At 47.2% G+C, this 24990-nt stretch overlaps 1 long non-coding RNA gene and 1 pseudogene across 1 annotated transcript in view; one reads left to right on the top strand and one right to left on the bottom strand.

Moving 5' to 3' along the window:
• Positions 1-24990, top strand: part of Gm38475 — a 160975-nt gene that overhangs the window by 127294 nt on the left and 8691 nt on the right. The window lies entirely within an intron of this gene.
• Gm25373 lies at positions 22723-22837 on the bottom strand (annotated as a pseudogene).

Below are 24990 nucleotides of genomic sequence, written 5' to 3'. Positions count from 1 at the left end.
GTAGCCTGGACAAGCTTCTGTCTGTGCCTCACTGAGAAAATGCACCCCCTCAAAAGCCAGGTTCTGTGAGAAACCAAGCATCCAGGCAGATAATGGTGGACAACACCCACGGTCTGGGTCGGGGATCTCGCCCACTGGTTCTCATGCTGCTTAGTGATCATGGGTGCTAGGTGGTTTCTCGGACCCTTCTGAACATGTGGCCTGAATGGAGGCGGTAGCTCCTTGGAAGCACCTTGGGGGGGGCGTGTGTTGCCCTGGCCCTTCCTGTTTTCCCTCTCATTTCCTGCAAGCTGTGACATTTCCCCTGCCAAGTACTTCCACAATGGTTTGTGGTCTCACTGCTGGCCCAGAAACATGGAGCAAAGCAACCATGGACCAGAAGCCCTGACAGTGCAGCCAGGGTAGATCCTCCAAACGCTTCTTTCTAGTGTTTGCCACAGCAGCGCACAGCTGGCACAACCAACTAGGTATTTGAAAGAGTGATGCAGCCTTTTCTTTCATACAGAAAGTACAGATTTAAAAAGATAAAGAAGCCATTCTCCCTGTAGATTAATAAAAGCACTGGCTCTTCACCTAAGAAGTCAGGCTTGTTTCTGTTACTATGGCAACAGCTCCTGGGCCCCAACGCTGGGGTTTCTCTGTCCTGGCTGATCACCGAATGCAAGGAAACAGGATGTGCTGTTGCTGCCTGGGTTTAATTATTTTTTTTTCAGTTTATAATTTTAAGCTCTTGGGTAGATGCACATCTAGTTAGGGAATCTATGAAAGGGACTAAGTGTGCAACCTGTGACCCGCTGACCTCAGAGCATACGCTGGACCTGTATCTCTTCCCTTGGCTCCTTGCCCTCTATCTTCCATCTGTTTCCTGAAGTGGAAAACACTGGGCTGTTGATAACACGTGGGTGATACGCATTCAGCCGTCAACAAATGTTTACCATGTGCTTGTTGGACACTGAGCATCCGACATATACTCTCTCAGGCCCGTTGTGGACTGCGTTCCTACGGATGGTAAGCTAAAACAAAAACAAAACACAAACAAACAAAAAACCCCCAAACAAACAAAAGCCAAACTAACATGTGGTACTGGTGGTGATAGGTGCTATGCAAAGGGAAGCAGGGTGAGATAGTTACAGAGAATTCTGTGGAAAAATGAAAAATATTTAAAATTTAAAGCATTGAAGATGCTGTCTTTTCATTCATGTGAATTTTTGGCTTCTTTGTCAAAACTCAGGGACGTATATCTGGCTCTCAGTTTTACTCCACTGATCAGTGTACCTATTTTGATATCGATCCTCTGTTCTTTTATGCCGATGTTTCTGTTGTTTAACTTGAAATCTGGGATGGTGATGCATTCAGCAAGGCTCCTAGTCTTCAGGATTATTTTGGATATCCTAAGTCTTTTGTGTTTCCATATTGGATTTGGAGATTAGTTTTTCGATCTCTATGAAGAACACATCTGAGTTTTGATAGGGACTGCATCGACTCTGTAGATTGCTTTTGGTGTTCATCTTGCCAATCCATGAGCATGGTAGGTCTCTAACTTCTGTCTCCGGGTCCTAAAGGTTTCATTGTACGTGCCCTTTGCTTCGCCGTTCAGGTTGATTCCAAGATTTATTTCTGTGTCGGTTTGTCATTGGAATGTAGGGAGGCTGCTGACTTATGTGTGAGTTTTGTCTCCCGCTGCTCTGTCTGTCAGCCGTGGGGGTTGTCTGGAGTCTTGCAGGTTTTTAAGAGATGGAATCGTATCATCTGCAGACATGGATGCGGTTACTTCTTCCTGTCTACGTTCATCCTCTCTCTCCTCCCACCTTTTTGTTCAAGCCAAGACTGGAAGCACAATATTGAACAGGAGAGCAAAGAGTGGACATTGCTTTTGTCCTTGACATTAGTGGGAAATGCTTGGTGACATTAGTGGAAAATGCTCGGCACCTGGTCACACTTTACATGATGTTGACCATGGGTTTGTTGTATTGCCTTAACTATGTCGAAATAATGTTCCCCATGTCACCACGTTCCTCAGGACTTGTAACTAAGAGATGTTGTATTTCACCAAAGGGTTTTGTTTTTGTTTTTGTTTTGTTTTTAACATCTAATCAGATGATCAAATGATTTCTGTCCTTGAGTCTATTTTTATGGTAGACTGCATTTACCAATTTACATACATTGAACCATCCCTGTATCTCTGGGAAAAGCCAACTTGATTGTGTTGGGTGGGTGACATTTTGGATATATTCTTGAATTTCGTTTGCAAATACATTGAGAAATTTTGCATCTGTCTCCACCAGGAAGATCAGTCTATAGTCTTCTATTTTGGTTGGGCCTTTACCTGGTTTTGGTGTCAGGGTAATGATGGCTTTATAAAAAGTTAACCATCTGTGAATCCTACATGCTACAATAATGACTGCCCTGGTAAGATACACCCATTTGGTGGAGTAGTGATGTAAATATTATGGGGGTAACCAGCTACTTTCCTATTGGTTAAATGGATCATAAGCCCAAGGGGAGAACTTTATGCTCTCATTCTGCTAAACGAACAAAGCATTAAACTGACCTCCTAGTCCTCATGTTTATATCAGTAGATTAGTGTTCTGTTCAACCTTATCAAAGAACCTTCCTCTACAGTTAGATGTGAATCAATCCAGAGAGTCACATCTGGTCAGTGTACAGAGATTAATTAATAGGCTGTGGAGTACTAATCTCAAAATGAGACATCTCTATCACCCTCCTCCACCACCACCCTCGCACTCCCCCCACCTCCCAGGGCTCAGGGCTCATGGCACCAGAGGGGCCAAAAGAATTCTATCAGGAGTAGTGGAGAGCCACAGTGAAACCTCATTTGCTGAACACCACAGGGCTTTTTGACACATGAGCTAATAGATTGCATGCATAAGCCCTACATAAGAACACAGCAGCCAAAACACCAGCATGGATGGGGAAGTTCCACTTTCAGCCAGGGAGCTATTGGCAATTGAAGCCTGCTAGAAGAGAGAGAATAGGCTTCCTTCAGGGAAGTGGTCCCTGGAGCACCATCCAGCACATGGTCCCATATGGCTGTGCGTGTACAGGGGCGCTAGTATAGTTGGTGAGTTTTAAAACAGAGCCCCTGAAGCTGGAAGAGAAAAGTTGGGAGGGCATGGGAGGGGGATTCGATCAAAACAATTATATACAGGTATAAAAATATCCAGCTATTAAAAAAAAAAAAACTTCAAGAAAATCCTAAGTGTTCAACTTATAACAGGCTCAGCTCAGCTCTGCTCCACTCCTCCTGTGCCCTCCCCTTCCCATCCCTCCCCCCTCCCCTCTGCTTTCCTCCCCTCCTCTCCTACTCTATCCCCTCCTCTCCTCTTTTTCAGTAAGGGTCTGTTTAACCCAGGCTGGCCAGAAAACTTACTATATTACTATAGAATGACTTGATTCCTGAGCCCTTTGCCTTCGTCTCCTGAATTCTGGGATTACAGATTTGTGCCATTAGCCCCGGTTTATTTGGTGCTGGGCACTGAACCAGGGCTATGTCTTGCTAGACAAGCACTTCACCAACCAAGCTAAATCTCCAGAGCTCAGTCATTTAAAAAAATGGGGGGGAGGGGGGGCTTCCAGATGGCTCGTTACCAAGTGACAGACGTGGCCCAGAGCTGGACGTACTGCAGACCTGCAATGATGCCAATCAGATCTTGAGTGGATTTTATACCTCTCTTACATTCTCTGAAATTTCTCAGGAACACTTACTGCTCTAAAAATGATAGACAGGAAAACATACTTTGAGTGTTGTAGCAGAGAGTTTTTAGCTTACAACAGCTTTGGCTCCCAGCAGGGTTGTGTGCTTCCACCCACCCGCCCAGGAAGTCTTTGGATCTACGAGTGAAAGACACACACATTAGCTTATTTTTGAAATGCCCTGGCTAGCTGCCCGACTATCATAGATTTCCCTCCGGTACGCCTGACACAACACTCTCTAGCCCCATGATCTGCCCTTGCTGCCCTGTTCCTTCTGGGCAACCCTTTCGGGGGCCGCATTCCTTCTCACCCACATCTCAAATGATTTTCCTTCTGCAGCTCTAAATCTGACCCGCCTCCCTCAGTCTGACCCGCCTCCCTCCGAATCATGGTCATCCTCCTCTCCTCCCTGTCCCAGCCCACGCAAACCTAAGGCTCCCACCCCATCTCCTGTTGTCCAACCATTGGCCGCTGGCCTCTTTATTGATCAATCAAAAACCAATTGGGGACAAGGACCTTGAGCTTTGGATACACAGATTCCCTATTAAATCAGAGCATTAGAACCAGTCCCCAGCAGAGTGTCGTTTCCTCGCGGATAAGATGGCGCTGTGATGGGATCTGCATGACTCGGGGTGCTCATGGGTCAGGCTCAGTCCTCTGCATGGAGGCCTTACTGCTAAGGCCTGGAGAGAAGACTCCTGAGCACCACAGCTTGCTCCTGAAGGGATCATAGGATCCAGGTCCCTCTTCTTTTTACACCAACTCTAACGTGTGTCCCTCACCCCAGCTACACTGTTGTAGTCATGAGCCCAAAGCTATGGGTCCCCACCAGACCGTGGACCAAACCCTCAAAACTTGGGGTGAAATAAGTGTTTCCTCTTTATATTCTCATTGCCTCGTGTTTAAAACAGCAATAGCATGTTGACTAAGAGGAGAAGTTTTCCTCTCTGGCTTAGTCTCCCAGACCAAGTTCCTTTGTGAAGCTCTGACCTCAGTGTAATGCTGGAAGGACATACAGATGGACCTGGTACGAATCCACTTAGGCATGTCAGATGGCAGAGCCTTCCAACAGCTGAGAGAAGGCTGGAGGGCTGCGATTTGTCTGCAGCAAAGGAATGTAGGGAAGAGAGGCCCTGCTACCGGATTGGGGAAACCGGGCAAGGGCCTCACGGGCCTGCCCTTCCCTGCCAAGACAATCCTGGCCATGGATGACTGAGCTGCACACGCTCGCTCGGGACCACCCACCGTGGCAGTTCTGCTCCGTCCAGACTGTGCTCACTCGTTATGGACTTGTAAAGAGCTTGGCACGCCGTGTCCATTTCACTGGACGGAAAGTTGCTGTTGATATTGTGTTTTTGTATAGCCTGAAGCGGCTGCAAAGGCTACAGTGGAGCATGTGTGCTGCTGCTGCCTCTGCCACCGCTGCTGCCGTCTCCTCTGCCTCCTCCTCTTCTGCTGCTGTTGCCTCTGTGTGTGTGTGTGTGTGTGTGTGTGTGTGTATGCGCGCGTGCACGCGCGTTGCAATTGTGATTGTAATTCAACAACTTGCTTTATTTGAAGTTTTTATTTCGCATATGATTCTAAGGTGCTTTATAATGCTGTAAGATGCCGGTTTTAAAAATTGCTTCAGTTAAATAAAGCACAGAACATTCAAATGCAGAGAAGTACAGATTCATAGTTTTAATTTCTAAGGGCTACAAGTTCCTTAGCTCTCCTGTAAAGTTGTGAATTTTACTAGGTTTTTTTTTTGGTTGTTGTTTGTTTCATTTACTTTTAAATATTTGTTGGTCTTATTTATTTATTTATTTTGAGACAGGGTTTCTCTGTATAACCATGGCTGTCCTGGAACTCACTCTGTAGACCAGGCTGGCCTCAAACTCAGAAATCCACCTGCTTCTGGCTCCCAAGTGCTGGGATTAAAGGCATGTGCCATCATTGCCCAGCTTTTAGGGTTTTTTGTTTATTTATTTTGTTTTGTTTTGTTTTGTTTTTATTTGTTGGTCTTAAGCTACTATGTTTAATCCTTATTGTTTTCCTAGCTGGAAATTTGTTGTCTTAAGGACCCCAAGACCTCATCAGTATGAACAGATGACAAAAATGAGGCTGCTACCTGTTCTGGTGTGACGGAAAACAGCAGTAAAACAAAATACACTGGACAAATCAGTTCAGACCCCTCCCCTCGACTGTGCTGATCCCTCCCCTTGACCTGTTCATTCCTCCCCTTGACCCAATGACCCCTCCCCTTGACCTACTGGTCCTTCCCCTTGACCTGTTCACTCTTCCCCTTGACCCCATGGCCCCTCCCTTTGACTGTACTGACCCCTCCCTTTGACTGTACTGACCCCTCCCCTTGACCTGCTGACTCCTCCTCCCCTCGATCGTGCTGACCTCCGCCCTGACCAGATTGCTCTCTGCTCAGGTCCTTCATGCCCTTCATTCTTCTCTTTGCACCCAAGTATTTGGCCTCTTCCAGTTCAGTGTCCTGGCCATCAGCCTGCCATTGTCTAGCCAGAGTCATGGAGGAAGGCACACCTGGTTAGCCTGTTTCTCCAGACAACACAGCATTTACCAGACACTTTGATGTCCTGATCTTCTCGCCTCTACCATCCAGGAGCTGGGACTGCAGGTCTGAATCACCTGCTTAGAAACTTCTCTCCCTTAGCATATGGATGCACTAAGTCCTTTGAAGAACAGAAAGGGTCCTGGGGTTCTCACTGCAGTGCAGGGAAGTGTACCCACACCTTTCATGGTTACCCTGGTCTAACACTGTCCTGCCTCCTTCTTTTGGCTTCTTTTGTTTCTTTTTTTTTTAAATTTCCAGCCCAGCATAGAAGAAGGCTCTTTGTGTCCTATGTTTAGTTTACTTGGATTCCCCAGCTCAGGCCAGGGCTAGGTTATTTCTCTGAGATGCTGTTTATTCTGCAGATAAGTATGGCCCTGAGTTCCTGTCCTGAAGCATTGTCTGTCTCCAGCACTTTACTCTGGATGTGATTTTGTTCAGGTCTTCGTGACACGATGCCTCCTGTCTTGATTGTTTCCTTCTGTTCTTACCTGTGGTTCTATTTGGTTAGATGTCAGCGATAAAGTGTTGGCCTCGCGTGAGAAAACCTGCACTTACAGCAGGATGCTGAAGGGGAAAAGGTCGGCTACTGGACTATAAACCTTCCTATGCTATAATACCAACAACTTCTCCCCATCCAAAGAAGGACTGAAATGCCACCTCCCCCAGGAGCTCTCTGGTGATAGGAAGGGACACTTTCTCATGAGGATTCCAGCAGAAGTGGGAAGGACCCAGAGAGGCTGCCACACAGGCCAGCCTGGCTTTAATGTCAAACCCAGAGGCAGCAGAGTCTAGGCATGACGCAGGAAAGAGGTTAGAGTTTGGGGAGCATGCATTCGATTTGGTAAAGCCCTAATCATGTCTAGCCTCCTCTCTCTCAGTTTTAGGATTTCAAAAGTGGTTAATTAAAACAAAAACAACAACAACAACAAAACAAAGCAAAACAAAACACAACGGTGTTCCCCGGGATCTTCTTGCATTTGGGGGAGGACGGCTATAATGGGCAGAGAAAGGGCCTGGAGATCAAGGGCTACTCACTGAACCTATGTGCCAGGCGGTCAGGATGAGCTTCCTGGGCATCAAGAGCTGCCTCCCATGGGGTGCCTAGACTTCCAGGGCTCTACCAGGCCATTTTGAAACATGCCCTGTCTTGGCCTGCATGGTTGCCAGACACTGGGCATCTCTTAGTGTGTCTGAAGGTAACGAGACGGAGTTGCTGGAAAGAACGAGCAGGGGAGGTCTGTTTTGGATGCCCTAGGCACACGGAAGCCTTAAGGGGTGACTTCCCTGGAAGCTCTGTGTGTAAGGTATGGGTACTGCCACGGCCAACTTCGCCCTCCTGCTCCTGGCAGGCAGGGGTTGGGATCTGTTTAAACTGCAATGAGTAGGACTGGGACAGGGACCGGGATGGGGAAAGCATGAGGTTTCCGCAGTAGCATCCAGCAAATGGTTAGTTAAGAAAAACCGGTTCCTTCCGCACCAGAAAGCTCTGGGTGGGTTCTGAAGAAAAGGAACATGAAGTACAATGTTTCAGTTAGCTCCCCGAGGCACTTCCTGAGCAGGTTATCAGTCGGGAGGCTTGCTAGCCAGCTCTTAGCCAGTCCCAGTGTGGGCTACAATGGGAACACAGGCTGGACCTGCTCAGCTTGCTCTGCAGGGACCACTGCCCAACCAATTGAACTGGGGCCCCACTGTTGTCCTCTCTGCTTTGGTTCCATGCCCTCAGGCTCTCAGAGAGTCACCATGAAAGGTGACCTCAGTCTCAGGTGCCATAGCCACTCAACTAGTCTGACCTCTCACATACCTGCTTGGCCCTGAGCTGAGGAAGTTTCCCATAGCCAGGGCCCAGCTGTGCTCTGGGTACACAGGCCTGGCCGGTGTTTGCCTGTGGGCTGTTGTCCTGCCCGACCCACACCAGCCTGGGAACATGAAGTCAGGCAGAGGCTCTTTGCTTTCATCCGGCCCTGCATTCCTCACCTGGCACCTTCTGCAGTCACAGATGTGTTTCCCCTTAAGGTTTGCCCAGAGATGGCAGCAGGCCCCGTGGGAGAGCTGGAGTGGGGGCATACAGGACGATCTGGTTGGCCCACTCGCTGCCTCTCTATGCCCCTCAGAGCAGAGAGGAGCTATGGGGTTGATTTTTCTCCTTCTCGTCCTGCTAGCCTCTGCAGACGTTTGGAATTACTCTCGCAGACAGCAAAGGGCGATGCTGAGGCCTGGGACTAATCTCAGTGCAGTCTTGTGTTGTCCGGGCCCCTTCTGTGTGATGGTGCTTATGCCTCAAGGGTCTGCTGAAGAAATCACTTCTCTGAAGTCCCCACCAATGACTCACATGTTGAGCCCTTAACCCCTAGGGCTGTATGTGAAGCTAGGACCTTAAACAAAGGTTTTAAAGATAAATGAGGCCACTGTAATTCAGAAATGGAGGGCATGCCTGCTTAATTTGAAGTAGGAAGATCCACTTTTTCCGATAGGGATCATTGAGGCAGGAAGGCACACCTTTAATCCTAGCCGTACCTTCTGCTGGGAGCACGTGTAAGGACATGGAAAAAAGAAGCTTCCGCTCTCTGCCTGCCTGCTCTGGCCTTGCTAGCCTTGTGAAGCCATTTCTTCACTGGCCTTAGAGCCAACTTCTCCGGGATTCCAGTGTAAACTGGAGACCAGCTGAGAAATCCAGCCTCCTGGACTGAGCGACTACTGGATTCTTGGACCTTGCATTCATATCCAGCCATTGTTGGATTAGCTGAACTACAGCCTGTTTGTACACACACACACACACACACACACACACACACACAGAGAGAGAGAGAGAGAGAGAGAGAGAGAGAGAGAGAGAGAGAGAGAGATTTGTATGTTCTGTTACCCTAGAGAACCCTGACTAGCACACCTTACAAGGCATGGAAGACACTTCAGAGATGAGCCTTTGAGTAGAGGGATCATATGAGAAACAACAAAGGTGGCTGCTTGCAGGCCAGGGAGAGATGCCTTTCCCGAAACCACCTCCTGCCACCTTGACCTTGGACTCCTAGCCTGAAACTATGAGGAAATGATTCTCTGCTGTTTAAGCCGCCAGAGCATTGCACTCGGCTACGGTAGCTCACGTGAACTCTCACCTCAGCTGTCAGTTTGGTGGACTTGGTGGGTCTGCACCCAGCTCGTGGGCTTGCTCAGCCTGGCCCTTCGCCTGGAGTCGTTAAGCGTGCAGATCATGTGGCCCACAAGCCTGCCCCCCTCAGAGGTCAGGCACCTCACTGCCTGGAATGTTGCCTCCTGGAGCTCTGGGTCTCCTCGTGTCTAGGATTGGCTCAACCTTGATTTGCACACACCATTTTGAACTGTGTTTATGGGTGTCAACTTGAAAAAAAACAAAAACAAACAAAAAAAAAGCACAGCTCTTGTGTTAAAGGGAATAAACAACAGTTTGTTCTGGAACCATCTTAAGTGACCGTGGCCTGAGAACACAAGTTTAGGTCACTCTGAATTCTGTGTTCCAACACAGAAGCAGTTACATGAAGTTTTATAGTTTTGCAAAACAAAGAATGTAATAAATTAGGAGAAAATGTAAAATACCTGGGTGGGTAAGGGCAGAGAGGTGGCTAGAGCACCATGGAGGAAGCTTTTCTGAGAGCCTCGGGCTGTCCGGAGACGTTCTTAGCTTTAGGCTGGTTAAAGCCAGTAGTCTGCTAGGTTAATAGACACCCAAGGCTTTTATCTGTCACTCCAGGATGTCAGTTCTGACACAGAGGTGAGCAGAGCATGGCCATCAAGGGTGCTGCAGCTAGACATGCGGTTAGGTGGAGCTGGAGGTGAGGTCCTGAGCTCTGGACCTGCGGCCTGCCAACCCCTGCCAACCTCTGCCCACTGCTGCAGTTCTAATCAGTCAGTTGGTCTTTGTGGAACAGCTTTCCTCTGGGAACTCTCCTTCACGTGGGCTGTCAAACGCTATGGGAGGCTAGGAGGCCAGAGCCATAGCTCAGCAGCACACATTAGTCTAGATTGATTTTTTTTTTTTTTTTGATTGAGTAGGAAGAGTTAGGGGAGAAGATGAAGGTCAATATATTTAAATATGTAAAGAGAAACCTTTCTGTTTCTCTGTTGGTTTGGTAGTGCTGGCCCCAGGGCCTCTCATACACAAGGCAGGCCCTCTCCCTCTGAGCTCTATCCCCAGCCCCCTGCTCACATTTGGTTTTTGACACGGGATCTCACAAAGCTGCCTACACTGGCTTTAAACTCACCTCCACGGACCAAGGCCTTGAGCTCTCGATTCTCCCGAGTCAGTCCCAGAAGTAGCCAGGATTCTAAGTCTGTACCTCCAGGCCTAGGCAGAACTAGACAGAACTCATCCACGGTCTCCAAGTGTCGTTCAGTAAGTGGGAGAAAGGTGGAACAGGAGAGCAAGGCTCTTAACGCAGATGACCATCTCTGCCTTCACCTCCTGCCTTACGGTGCTCGAAGGAACTCAGCCTCTGTAGCTTAGCCGCCTGTATCCCCCTCGTCCCCAGTGCCTGTGCACCGATCCCTCAGTGGAGAAATGGGAATATGACACGGGCTGGGAGCCTGTCACAGTTTAGCACAGTGACATACTCATAGACATCACAAAATAAATGGTTTACAGGCATCTCTTAAGTGGACACTGCAGTCTCTGACTGCCCACAGACACCAAACAGTAACATTTACGAAAAGTACCTTCTAAATTGCCCAGCATAACCAATCCCAACTTCTCCTCCATCTTCTTCACCTTCTCGTATTCTCTCCCAAAGGGAAGGTTTACTTCTCAAAGGCCCAAGATCTCCTGTACCCTGGCATGTCTGCCCTCTCAGCAGGGCCCTGGGGCTTCTCCAGGCACTTCACCTTCTACCCTGGATGAGCCCCACTGCCCAATTCCAGAGGAAAACATGCGCCTGTTAGACGAGCTCTGAAGGTTTAGTCAGTGCAACAAGAAATCCAGCCAGCGGTGAGGCTTTACCACCAATCTCTTTACCGCATCTCATCCCCTTAAACCATGGCAGCCCAGGCAGACTTTAGGTCCTTCCAGAGAACAGTTCCCAGAGTCTAGAATGCTGTCTTTCCTGCAGGATAAATTGCTGGCAAATGAGGTGGCCTCATCCCCAGCAGGTGACAGGAGGGCCTTCTGTGGCTGAGAGTCCAGCAGGTCAGAGCTGAGGCATTTAGAGCAGGGAGGCAGAAGCAACTCAGGCCATAGGATTTGAGTGTACATCATCACCATCAACATTTTCATCATCAGTAAAATTGTATTTCTGGGTCTAGAGGATGGCTATGCGGTGAGGACCACTTCATGCTCTTGCAGAGAACCAAAGTTCAGTTCTGAGTGCTCACTCATATCTGATGGCTTACAGTCACCTGTAGCTTCAGCTTCAGGGTACCAGACATGTGGCACACACATGCACACACACGCACACACACGAACACACACAGATACACACACAGACACACATATACATATGCGCGTGTGAGTAAAAGTAAAAATAAATTACTCAATAAGGCATCCCACAGTGCCTGTTGTCTAGCACTTAGGAAGCTGAACCCGGGGTGTGGGGGGCAGCCACACAAGTTTGAGGACTGCCTAAATTACACTGTGAGTCCCAGGTCATCATCCCAGGTTACCTATCAATATCCTATCTTGAAATAATACCATGAATAATCAATCCCACAAGGATTACAGCATTTTGTAGTCCTCTGAGAAGCGTCTGTCACTCTGACTAATCCCTCCTAAAAGCGTCACTGAATTTCAAGTTAGATAATTATGGTACTTTTACCCAGTCTCTCTCCAGGGAGCTAACTGACCCCCTTGGTTGCTCTGTCCAAGACACCCGACCAGGTCAGCACAGGGTGGGGGAGGGGGTGCACGCTTACTCCTGCGCATTGCCATACATTCGTAGTTCAGAATGGAGCTCAGTTCCCAATTCCAAGTTGTGTGCTTTAAAGTCAAAGCAATTGAGTACGCTCGCAGCATTTCTCACACGTACACATTTGCTAAAGTCTGTGGTGGTGACCAGCAGGTGGGCTGTTGGCTTAAAGAGATTGGGCTTGCAGTCTGCACGGAAAAACTTATGTAGGACCGCAGTGGACATCCTCTGAATATGCCCTTTGCTCTCATACTGAACATCCTGGTGTAAGTTATAGGACTTTATTTAATTAAGAATTCAGTGTGAGATTTAATACAAAGGGACCACACAAAAACCATATCAGGGGGCCTATGCCTGACATCTTTTTCCATTATCATTACTTGTGGATTGTATTTCCTTTTACCTCCAAAGACATAGTTGATTTCTTGGCCAATTAAAAATGTGTAAGCATCTTCTGGCTTAAGAATAACCATCCATAAAAAGATACCTGATGCGGGTAAAACCGCTTCTCCAGTCACAGAATCTGAACACGAAGAGAAGCAAGGGACCTAAGAAGGAAATTTATCACTGCCCTTGTAAGTCCGACAAGCAAAGGAAAGCCCAAGACAGAAGAAGCGATTTCCTACTGCCAGTGAGTGGCCAACCAAGGAAAAGCAGCCTCTGAGAGACCTGGGAAGGGGGGCAGAGACACGTCTTGTGACAAGATCCATGGGGAGTTAAAGGGTTACCTTCCCTAGGACACAACAGCACAGAAGGAGACAAAGGATCTGGAAAACTTTAAACTCACTAAGTTGATTTTTCTTTAATTTTTTTGTTTAATTAATTTGTTCATGTGTATGTACCTGTGTGTATACAATGTATATACATTGTATATGGGTGCCCAGAAGAGTGTATCAGATCCCTGGGAGCTGGAATTCCAGGCAGTTGTGAGCTGCCTAACATGTTTTCTAGGAACTGAACCCTGGTCCTCTAGAAGGACAGCCAGTTCTCCAAACAGCTGAGCCAACTCCCCCACCCCACAGCTCCACTATTAGCCACCATCGTTAGCCGCTCTACACATAGCAACCTCACATAGCAACCTCATAGCTTACTTTCCTGAGTACATTTTATCCTTGTCATGTTTTCTGTTCATGAATGGGTTGGTCGAGTATCCTTTTCATCTGGGGTTTTACCAATCAAGGACTTAATTAGTTACAATGACAGAAAAGAAATTTGTGACCCAAGTTTGATAGATTAAAACGTTTAACAAGTGTTGGTCTTTTATTAATAAATGGAGTCATACCCAAAAACTGAAACCTGACCATGCTAAGGTGGACTTAGGTCTGCTGGTTACAAACTGCATAGACTCCTCATAACAGATAGTCTGAGACATATCCCTCACTCACTTTCGATGATCAATGATTACTTATAGCAAAACATAAAGACTCTTTTCACTTATATTAATATGAATCATGGCATACAGCTGTTGATACAATAGAGCCCAGAGGACCACACTATGATAGTTTCTGTCTTTGAAATACAATGTTCTCTGTTTGCCTATCTTTAGTCTGTTTTTTCTTTCTTTCTTTTCTTTTTTTTTCTCTCTTGTAATAATGAATGCCAGGGAATACTGAAAAACAGACTTGCCCACACCAGATTCATGCTCTGCAGACATCTCCAGACCCAGCAGCACCCCAGGGGACTCTGAAAAGAGGTCTCTGGTCTGGGTTGGTTAGCAGCAGCTCATGAAGAGAAAAGCAGGAGGCCTTTGAAAGGGGAAATGGATGCTTGAGCCCAGATGAGCCTAGGGAGACGGGACAATCGAAGGACAAATCACAAGCAGTCAGAGAGGGTCCTGATCGATGAGAGGCTGTGGGGAGGGAGAGCCACTGGCTTTGCCACACATGATCTCTGCACAGCAGCCTTGTGCTTCTGCGTAGGGGAGGCCTGTCCACTTAAACAACTGTGACTGTCAGCATCTATTAGAAATATCAGTGAATAAGAAGTGTGGGTGTTCAGGATGTTGGGACCGTAAAGATCACAGAAAGCAGTTACTATAGAAGTACAGCCTAGTGGGGGACCAGAAAGGCTCCATATATGGAAAAGCCATGTATCAGACACAAGGGAGGATACTCCATATAGGGCCTCTGTTATCTGCTGCATTCAGATATGAGCACAGGTGCCCTCAGGGGCCAGAGGTGTCCAATTGCTCTGGAGCTGGAGTTAGAGACTGATGTGAGCTGCCCGATGTGGGTGGGTGGAGAACTGAACTCAGATCCTCTGGAAGAGCAGGTAGTGTTGTTAACCAGCAAGCCACCTCTGGCTCTAGTTTAGACTGCTTCCGTACATCAGACCCAGGAAACAAACACTCCATTGAATTTAGTCATTGAAAGACCACATGGCAAGCAGTGTGGGCCTCCATTGGAAAACTACTTTTGTTTATCCCTTACCTTGTCCTAAAGGAAATGCCCTTGAGTTTTGTTGGAACTGAATTCACAGTCTGGTGCGCCATGAACTTAGCTGGAAAGATTTGAAAATTTAAATCTTTTATAGATTATTCTATCAGGGTTTGAGAAAGGGTCAGGGAGGTGGGACATATACATCCCACATAAAGTTATCCTCGTGTAATATACTGCCATGTATAAATAGACCATGGACTAATCTTCACATCTTGTTTACCAAATGACACAAAACCAGACTTCCTCACACTCAGAATGCATGCTGACTACCAAACCTTTATGCGGCCCATATTAGGACATAAAGGAGCAAGGCAGCCACTGTGAGGGTTGGGTGTTTGTGCTTGATATCGCCATACACTGGCTCTTGGCTGCAAGCCATTATTTAAACATTGGGATCTGTGTCTGTGTAATTAGATTTCCAAATGATGTTATTTGTCATTAACTGTCCTTATCCTCTCAAAGCAGACACACGGCTAAAAAGGAGGCTAACAAAGGAACAGGGTGGACCACTGTCCACAGTGGGGAGAGGAACAAGATAATTGCGCAGTGAGCACTTCTCCTGAAGAAGAGCTCCCTCTCTGCTGCATTTGTGAAATTAAGACAATGATGATCTAATTAGGTATGACAAGCCGTCGAGATTCAAATTATCAAAGGATCGGTTCAGATGTGGACTTTGATCAGCTGCCACTGACGGGCCATACGTGTCACCAGACGTTGACATGTTAGCCAACAGTAATACACATTGTTTTAGAATGCAGATGCCTCCATCAGGGGGCCACTGGTTAAAGCTTTTATGATAGTGATACGTAATTATTAAAATATTAAGAATGCCTCTTCAGAGAAATAAACAGTGCAAAATGACAGAAGTATGTTAGGGTCACCTCTGAAATTCTTGGAAATTCTTCCCTAATTCCAAACCCAAATTCATTTAATGGTTGTTTAAATAAACCTCAGATCAACAACTCAAGCAATTTTTTTACATTGTAAGAGGTATATTCATTCGGGAGTTAACATGCTAATAACAATGGTAGGAAGATACCAAAAGCCTTTTTGAAGATCAAACCGTTATGTTGTTGCAAGAGCAGAAGACTGTTTGCATGCAGTAAAAACACCAGTGTTCATAGCAGACAACAGTTGCAATCTGAGCCCAGTGTTCACTGCACTGCATGGCATGACAGCTTTGCCATATAAGATGTGCACAGGTGCTCAGAACTGCAGCCACAGTGCAGGGGTGTGCCCAGCACAGGCGAGCACCATCAGAAATACTTCAGGCTTGCTACATGGTCGATTCTGAGTTAATTGTTGGTCACTGTGTGTTCTCAAGCTCTTCCTGATGCCAAGCTTTTCCCACAACCCCACAATCAGTCATACAACTTCGTATGAGGTCACAACCCACTGTGGAAGAGGGGGTCAGAGAGAGGCTTCCGGGATATTTGAATTAGAACATTTAAAAACTAACGTGCAATAAAAGGAACTAACTCATTAAGAAAAAATAAGATTGCAATGCAACACTGGAAAGAAAGGTTTGGGTACAATACATCTGCTGTTGACCTTGCTGAGCTGCAGTAGAAACCTGCTTCCTACTGCATAGTCTTGCAGGGCACTGAGGAACTCGGCTTGGAGACACTTGCCTCCTGTGCAGTTAAGACCTCTCTGAAATGCGCTTAGTTCTTTGCTTCGCATATTCCCAGTCTGCTTTTTCTCCTTTTTAAAAAAACAGGACTTATTTATTTATTTTATGTGTATAAATGGAGTCATACCCAAATGCTGAAACCTGACCGTGCTAAGATGGACTTAGGTCTGCTGGTTACAAAGTGCACAGATGCATCATAACAGATCATCTGAGACATATCCCTCACTCACTTTCGATGCTCAATGATTACTTATAGCAAAACATAAAGATTGGCTGTCTTCAGACATACCAGAGGAGGCATCAGACAGATGGTTGTGAGCCACCATATGGTTAGTGGAATTGAACTCAGGACCTCTGGAAGAGCAGTCAGTACTCTTAACCACTGAGCCGTCTCTCCAGCCTCTGATTTTTTCATCTTTGATAGCTTTAAACACACACACACAAGAAGTGAGTTCTTGAGACTAGTTTAGATATTAGCTGTCCATCAAGAGAGAAGCAGATCTTGGAAGGAAAGATAACTCTGTAAACAAAGATGAATAATCAAATGACAACTCAGGAGGGAAGGAGGTTAGAGCAACCTAAGAGGGTCCAACGAGATTGGGGTAGAGAGTAGATGGTCTCAGGACCCATTTACAAGCACCATGTAGTGTGTGAGCAAGTGTTCTTGCTGGGCGGGGCAGGTACATGCTGTCCACCAGACATCACACTGTCCCTTGCCATCTCTCCTTTTGGAATCACAGTTTTGTCTAGTTACTGGGAACATGTCACTAAAGCCAACCATCAGGTCTCTGATTCTGTCATCAAATTCATAAACGTATGGCAGGAAGAAACCCATTGCTGGCCCTCAGTCAGGAAGGCCTGATTGAGAAAATTCTTTGTCCTTCAACATCTTCATTAAAACTTCCCACGGTGGATATAGAACTCCCTGCAGCACCGGCTCCTTAATTAGCAGTGATTAATATTTACTGATGATCTATTATTTACAGGCAATTTACATACATTATAATGTGCATAACAACACCAGGGAGCAGGGAGCTGTATCCAGTTGGAACAGAGGGTCCAGGATGCACAGTAATGAAGAGGCAATCTGGAAGACGCTCCGTGTGAGAAGCAGGCTGCTCTACTTTCAAACCCAGCCTCTTTTCCATGGCTTCTGATGCTGCCCTGTTTTTCAGACACTTTGTGTCCTTTGTCTCATGTCACTGTTCAATTAGCACATCAATAATTTCCTAAGCCTGTGGCTTCGTTTTAGGGCACATGATTGTACTCTGTTAGCAAGCACTTTGATCTGTTTGAAGTTCACGGAAAGCAGTGTGGTAAAAGCATGCCCACATTCAGAATGGAAGGTGTCATAATGGGGGCTGCCACCAACTCTCCGTCTGGCCCCTCCCCTTCAGTGATGACTGTATTTTACTGAAATTGCCTGTGCATGATGTTGTCACACGTGCATGTCCTCAGCATCTCTGACCTTGCTTCTGTATTCACCTGACCTAAATACAGGACTGATTACTGAAACCATGCACTTGAAAACACATTGAGTTCTTTGTCCTTACCCAGCTAGTTCCCAACCATTTGAGCCACAAGCACCTCTATGCCTGTACTCAGTGTCACTAAAGACACCACAACACTGAGGATGAGTGTACGCCAGTGCTTAGATCAGAGATGGGCACATGGCAGTTGCTGAATCATTGTGTGCCAACCTGTACTCACACACATATGCACAGACACACACACACATGCACACCACACACATATGCATGCACAGATACACATGCACACACCACACATGTGCACAAACACAGACATACACAGACATGCACAAACACACAGACATGGACACATGCACACAAATGCATACACATGCACCCACGTGCACAGACATGCACACATGACATACACAAGCACTCACGCCTATACATATCCACATACAACACACACAAACATACACACATGACACACGCAAACACACACACACAAGCACATACACATGCACACATGACACACACAAACACACACATAACACACGCACACACACACACACACACACACACACACACACACGCACACACCAGGCTCTTTGTTCTTATTTACCTCTACTCAGAGGCAGGACCTGGTGTTGCTGCTGAACTATAACTGAGGTAGGACAGCATCACATCTCTCTTAGACTGACACCAGGCTCATAAGTTTTTTTAAGACAGCATACAGTGCTGCAGGCTTCATCGTTACATCATCAGACACACGCACCATTCTGTTTTGTTCCTATCCATCCCCTCGCCAGTTTCCCTTTTCTCTCTCTCCTTTCTCTCCTGGATCTGTAAACATGAAGAAAATAAATCATCCAGGGAACAGATGTGCTAATAAGCTGAATGGATAGTTCTCAGAGGAAAAGCAGACAGGCAGTAGATGCTTGGACTAAGTGCTCAGCACCCTTAGCCATCAGAGAAATTAAAAATTAAAACTGGCTTTGAGAATCCACCCCAGGTAGAACAACTGCCACCAAGAAAATGATTGACAACCAATGCCACTGAGGATCTGAAGTAGCGTCCTCTAAGCACAGGACACTCAGTGAGGAGCTGGGGCTGGGGGCTGGGTCTCTTTGGCTTGCCTTTCTTGTCATGAGGCCTCAATCCTAAGAACAATTTGGAAAGAAGCTGATGAAGACACAGTCACTTTAGTGACAGCCTACAGGTATGGAGCTAGTTGAAGGGAGGAGCCGCTGACATCTCAATAACACTTGCCTGGAGTTTCTACCAGGATCTGGGAGGAAATAAGAAAACATTGGTGCCCTGTCCCATCCCATCCCACCCAACCCCACCCTGCTCCAAGGGGGCGGGGTGGAAAATGGAAGAACTTGGCCACATCCACTTAGAGGCGAGCTCTATCGTGCTGAAAGATGCTGGGAGCAAGAAGTGATTCAGAAGTCAGAGCGCTGGTGCGCCTAGAGTGGGTTTTCTAACTGACGTGTCCCTTTGTGTGTCCCGAGGTCATCCTTCCTCAATTCCTCATCCACTGAGACAGGCTTCAGCATATGTTATGTTCATGTACATGAATGTAAATGTGTATGCATATGGATTTTTTTAAGATGTAAATTTTCGCAGTTCAAGCTGGTCTCAGACTTGCTCTGTAGCTGAAGCTGTCCTTTAACTCTGAGCCCTCTGCCGCTAGCTACCAAGTATTGAGAACACAAGCGGGTGCCACCATGCCTAGCTCCCCTAGTGGTAAATTTATTGCAAACTCCTACAGACTCGGTGCCATAAAAGTAGCTTAAAATAATGCAAATTTATTTTGCTTTTTTTTTGAGACAATATCCTATTCAATCTAACCATGTCTGGGGGTTTGACTGAGAATGGACCCCAGAGGCTCATGTATTGACTGAGTACTTGGTCACAAGGTAGTAGAACTATTTGGGAAGGATTAGGGGGTGTGGCCTTGTTGGAGGAGGTGTGTCACTTGGGGTGGGCTTCGAGATTTAAAAAGGCAGCACCATTCCCAGTGAGTTCTCTCTGCATCCTACTTGGCAGATCAAGATGTGAGCTCTCAGCAGCTTACGCTGCCATCATGGACTACTGCCCTTTGAAAACATAAGCCAGATTAAACATGGTCATTTATAAGCTACCTTGATCCGGGTGTTTAGCACAGTAACGGAAAAGTAACTAAGACACCAGAGTAAAGTCAGCAGGAAGGCTCCTTCCAGATACAGAGACAGCCTGTGCTTGCCCTGACCTGCGCTGGAGGCCATTACTCCTCCTAACGGCAGGCTCCACAGATCAGGCCTGTGTCTTGTTGATTACCTTTCTTTCTCTGACATGCCTGCATGGCTTTTGACGTCATACACTCCACACCTGTGCCACCTAGGGCAATCTCCCACATCAGACTGCTTAACTTGACCCCATCTGTAATGTCCCCCTACATCAGATGAAGACTAAGTCTTTCCAGATCCAAGGTCTAGTGAGTAAATAAAGGGGTGGGAACTAGAGTGGAGTGATTCTCGTGTATGAGAGGAACTGGTCCTCCAGTATGGGAATGTAGCCGCGCTTGGTGACCGACTGGCATACTGAGGTCTTTCAAGCCCTGTTTTGCAATTTATAGTGTAAATGATTAAATGTAGCCTGACATTCATGCTATTTGTGGTTCTTAAGCTATAAATGTATCTTTAAAATGGTAGCTATAAAAACACAGTATCTTTATCAAGAATATCTGGTCAACTTAAAGTTATAATATGCAATTTTGTCATTGCATTAAAATTTTAACTTTAATACCCTTGTCTTTAAAAAGGAAAGGATTGTTTACAAGCAAGATGCTTCCCCTAAGCTCATTTAATTCATGGTCATGAGTATATGCAGTAAGGCACACTTGGAAAAGTCATGAATAATGTTCCCTTACAATGAGAAAAGTCATCCCAGATTTCAGAGAAATGCAGAGAAGCTCGTTGAAGGAGCTGTGTGATGCAGGAGGATGCCTTTCCAAGCAGTATTGTCACTCATTCATACAGAACACCCCTCCCCAGAGCCTTGCCTTATGCTTGTTCTGCTTCCAACTCAGGAAGGACAGTCTGGGCATGGCGACATTTATCTTTAGACATAAAATGACCTAGGAAAAGAACACATTGAATTTGTACACAGCGCTTCGGGGAAAGTTGCCATGAGAGTAGGAACTGTTCCATTTAATTTCAAGTTCTTCAGAGAGGGAGGGAAAGAGGAAAGCAGAGAGGGAGGGAGGGAGAGAAGGAGAGGGAAGGAGGGAAGGATGGAGGGAGGGAGAAAGAAGAAGAGAGGGAGGGAGGGACGGAGGGAAGGAGGGAGAGGATATGAGGGAAGGAGGGAGGGAGAGAGGCAAAGAGAAAGGGAGGGAGGGAGAGAGGTAGGGCAGGAGAACTTCCCCTATACTTGCCTCTCCCCAGCACATGAAAAAGAAGTTGAGCAGTATGCTGCTTGAGCCTGGCCCATGAACATCATATGACAGTGGCAAGAAACAAGCTCTGAAGACCTTGTCAGTATGTAAGATTTTCCTTGTGTCAGCTCAGAAAGAGAGGAGTTAGTGAGGGGTATTTGCAGACCCCGAAATGTGGTTCCGTGGTACAGATCTTTGTTACTGCAGAATTCACCTTATATAAGGACTGGTCCTCTCTAAAAAGCACAGAAGACATCATATACTGCTCACCCGGCAGGGTTTAAAGACTGCTCCCCCCACCCCACCCCCAACAATCATAAAACACATCTCTAAAGTCAGTGAAAACTGTGGTTTAGTAGTGACTCTCACTGACAGGATAATAAGAAATGATCTCTGAACTTTGTATGGAGGCCTCATTTCCTTAGAAAGGTTTGTGGTTGATCTTGATCATTTAACTTTCTGCTGTCCGGCTGGGCTGGCTAACTGCCTGTCCATGGTATGGAGTAAAAGCCATTGGCTTAAATCCTCAAATCGGCCCTTTTAGGACAGTGTGTATACCAGCTGAGGGCTCAGTCATTCATGGTTTTATAAATGAATCCTGAAAATAAAGGCAACCAAGGAGCTCTTGGATGTCTTCGTAGTCAGACTGATGGCAGACTCTAAGGATACTGTTAGCTCTGAAATTAATGATGTGACGAGTTGGTCGGGTCTGAGACGAGAACCAGGGGCCCTGTGGTGGCTAACTTTATGTCAGTCTGACACAGGCTTGAATCATCTGAGAAGGACCCATAGCAAAGACTGTTGGACAATATTTTTCTTTTTCTTTTGTATTCAACCTTTAATTGGTTCTTGTGACTTTCACATCATGTAGCCGAATCCCGCTCATCTTCCTCTCCCCTAATACCCACCCTCCACTCTTGAATCTCCCACAAAAAGAGAAAAACCATCTTCATTATGGAAGTTGTAGTGTGTCACAGTGTGTCCCACAGTACATCCACGCTTCTTTGCTTGCAAATGTTTGTCACAGTGACTCTTTGGTCTGATACTAGGCCTCTGGCTTCTGCTACTCCATCAATACTGGAACCCCACTGGGACTCCTCTCAGATACCCTGAGATGTCTTGCTGGCCTTTGGTGGTAACAGATCCTTGATGCTGCAGGGCCACAGACCCAGAAATGTTCTCCAATGATAGCACAGGCCAGGACCCCGCCATGGTCCCAGGTGACATCACCAGCTACTCACGTCCGGCTGTTCCTCGCTACCCTGGAGTCTCCAGTTCTGCCTCTCTTCATTGTGCCCGCATCCTTCTGTTTCTTTCTCTTCCATTTCTTTACCACTTGCTTGCTCCTCTTAGTGGTGCCCAGGGTCTCCGAGTGTCTGGGGTCATCTCTGTCATGATACACCTGCTCCCCCCATGCCTGAGTGGACCACACTGGTGGTCATCTCAGGCTAGCTCCTCATCCAGGCCTGCCCAGGTGGCCCCATGCGAGAGTCATCTGGCTTGGGCTCATTCTTGCCCCGAGGCCCATGGTCCCAGGAGGGGTTCTCCTAGACTCTGGCTTGCTCCCTGTCCTCACACCAGACTGGTGGTCATTGCAGGTTTGTTTTTTTTTTTCTAAGGAGTGTTAGGCTGCTAATCATTCAGACATAGCAGAATGTAGACATGGTCTCTCTTCTCTCTGCCACCTACTGACGCACATGTGACACAACAGTCACACTCGCTATGGTTCTAGGATTTTCTTAACTAGTGACTGATATGGAAGGGCTCACCCCTGGTCAGGTGGTCCTGGCTTCTGTAAGAAAGCAGGCTGAACAAGCCATGGAAAGCAAGCCAGTAAGCAGCACCCCTCCACGGTCTTGCATCAGCTCCTGCCCTGCTTGAGTTCCTGCCCTGACTTCCCAGTTACCTGGGAGTGCATGCTGAAACAAACCCTTTCCTCCCAAGTTTCTTTGCTCACGACAGCAACTGTAACTCTTACTAGGACAAACTCCATTCATTGGTGATGTGATGTTCTGTCCTTGCAGTTCACAAAGAGCCATAGAGACAGTTGGGGGTACGTGTGATGGTTAGGGTTGTCCACTTGACAGAATGTAAAATCCCCTAGAAGATATGCTTCTGGACACAGCTAGGGGCTCTCTTGGTTGGACTGGCCTCCGGTCATGCCCACTGGGTAGGTTTAGTTGACTGGGAAGGCCCGCCCTCTTTCCCGGGCTGGATTCTGGACTGTATGCAAAGAGGCAGGCAGGGAGCTCAGGCATTCATGGCTCTCTTCTTCCTGACTGTGGCTGCAGTGTCATAGGTCACCTCAGGCTTCTGCTGCCGGGTCTCCTTGCTGCGTTGGACAGTGCCAATGCATTGGACAGAGCCACAGGAAACCCTTCCTTAAGTCGCTTTTCTCAGATTATTTTTACCACAACTACAGATAAGTAAGAACAAAGACGAGCATCCTCGAATGGACTCCAGTCCAAACCATGTCTGTGCTGCAGCTGTGTGGTAATTTCATTAGAGGGTCTGAAGGTTTCCACCATTTGATCACAGAGCTGCGCTTCACAGTAGTGACACCTCCGGCCTTACCAGGTTCCAATCAGTTTCCGGTCCATACAGGAAACAGAAACGTTTCCTCAGACAGTGATACTAAACAAACACACAAGCAAAAAGTGGTAACCTGCCGGTTTTGCTCTCTCAACACGCCATCTTTCAGTGTTACTCTGCTGCCACCATCCTTCTGACTGGTCTGTTCCGACCAGACATCAGGGTTGCTAACCTCACAGGCACTGTGAGAAAAAGGAGTTCTGAGGGGCTGGCACTGTCAGGCACAGGAGTGTGACCTGGCCCCTTTGGCTCCTGCCTCCCCGCTGGCCCCCCACCTCCCTTGCCGTCCCTGCTGCCCCTGCCGCTGCAGCCTACCTTGCCGCCCCCGCCTGAACCACTCAGAAGCTGGCCGTGGGTCTGTGTGTTGCTACTTGTGCCTTCACAGCAGAGATTCACAAGTGCTCTCTCCTAGCCTGTGGGTGCGGAGGGGTCTTAGGTGTCATCAGACACTCTGCATTAGCTGTCATGCCTTATAGAGCTGTGGCTGACGGAGAGCAGACGAGGGAGGCACCTCAGAAACTGGCCTCTGACATCAGTTCTCCTGAACTTGGACCTCCCAACTGGCTAAAATTAGTTACCCAGGCCCTTGAAGCTTCAGCATCTCTCCATCTGTAAAGCTGGGGTTGTGTGGTGCTAGCAAAACTTACCGTGTATATAGTGATGACTCAATGAACTTATGGTGAGAGTTCGTGTATACAGTCATATACACTTGTGTATATGTAGTACATATACAGTAAAGCATAGAGAAAGAACATACACAGAGAGAGCGGCAGATGGGGGGGGGGGGCGGGAGTACAAGACTTTTACTGTTTGGCTTCACTGGACACACTGGTGTGTGTCCTCAATGCATTCACTTCAATCCAAGGACCCTGAGGCTGCAGTGCCAGGCTTCAACAGGAGGAGAAGACAGGACCAGAGGAAGATGAAATGGAAAGTCTGCAGGGGACAAGCACGGTGTCCCCGGAGCCCTAGCAGAGGGCAAGACTCACACAGGGCTTGCTCGGGGATGGATGGAAGCAGGGTTTCTCCACACTGTTAAACACTAAGCTCTTACATTGAAAACGGGCATCCCACCTCCTTCCAGCAGAGCCACAGCAAAGGGGAAATGGCCAGAGTGTTCTCTACCTTGCTAAGTGTGAAAACTGGGATGGAGAACGTAGACAGGAATGGAATCAGACTGAGAGGAAGGACACTGGCGTTCCTCACTGCCCAGGGAAAGGGTGGTTTCAAAACACTGTGTGGAGAAGGCTGCGCATGCCACGGGCATTCTCCAGAGAGTGAGCACACACAGGCCAC

This window comes from Mus musculus, chromosome 6, assembly GCF_000001635.26.
Source record: "Mus musculus strain C57BL/6J chromosome 6, GRCm38.p6 C57BL/6J".
NCBI classification, from domain to species: domain Eukaryota; kingdom Metazoa; phylum Chordata; class Mammalia; order Rodentia; family Muridae; genus Mus; species Mus musculus.
This window is presented reverse-complemented; position numbering and strand designations above follow the sequence as displayed.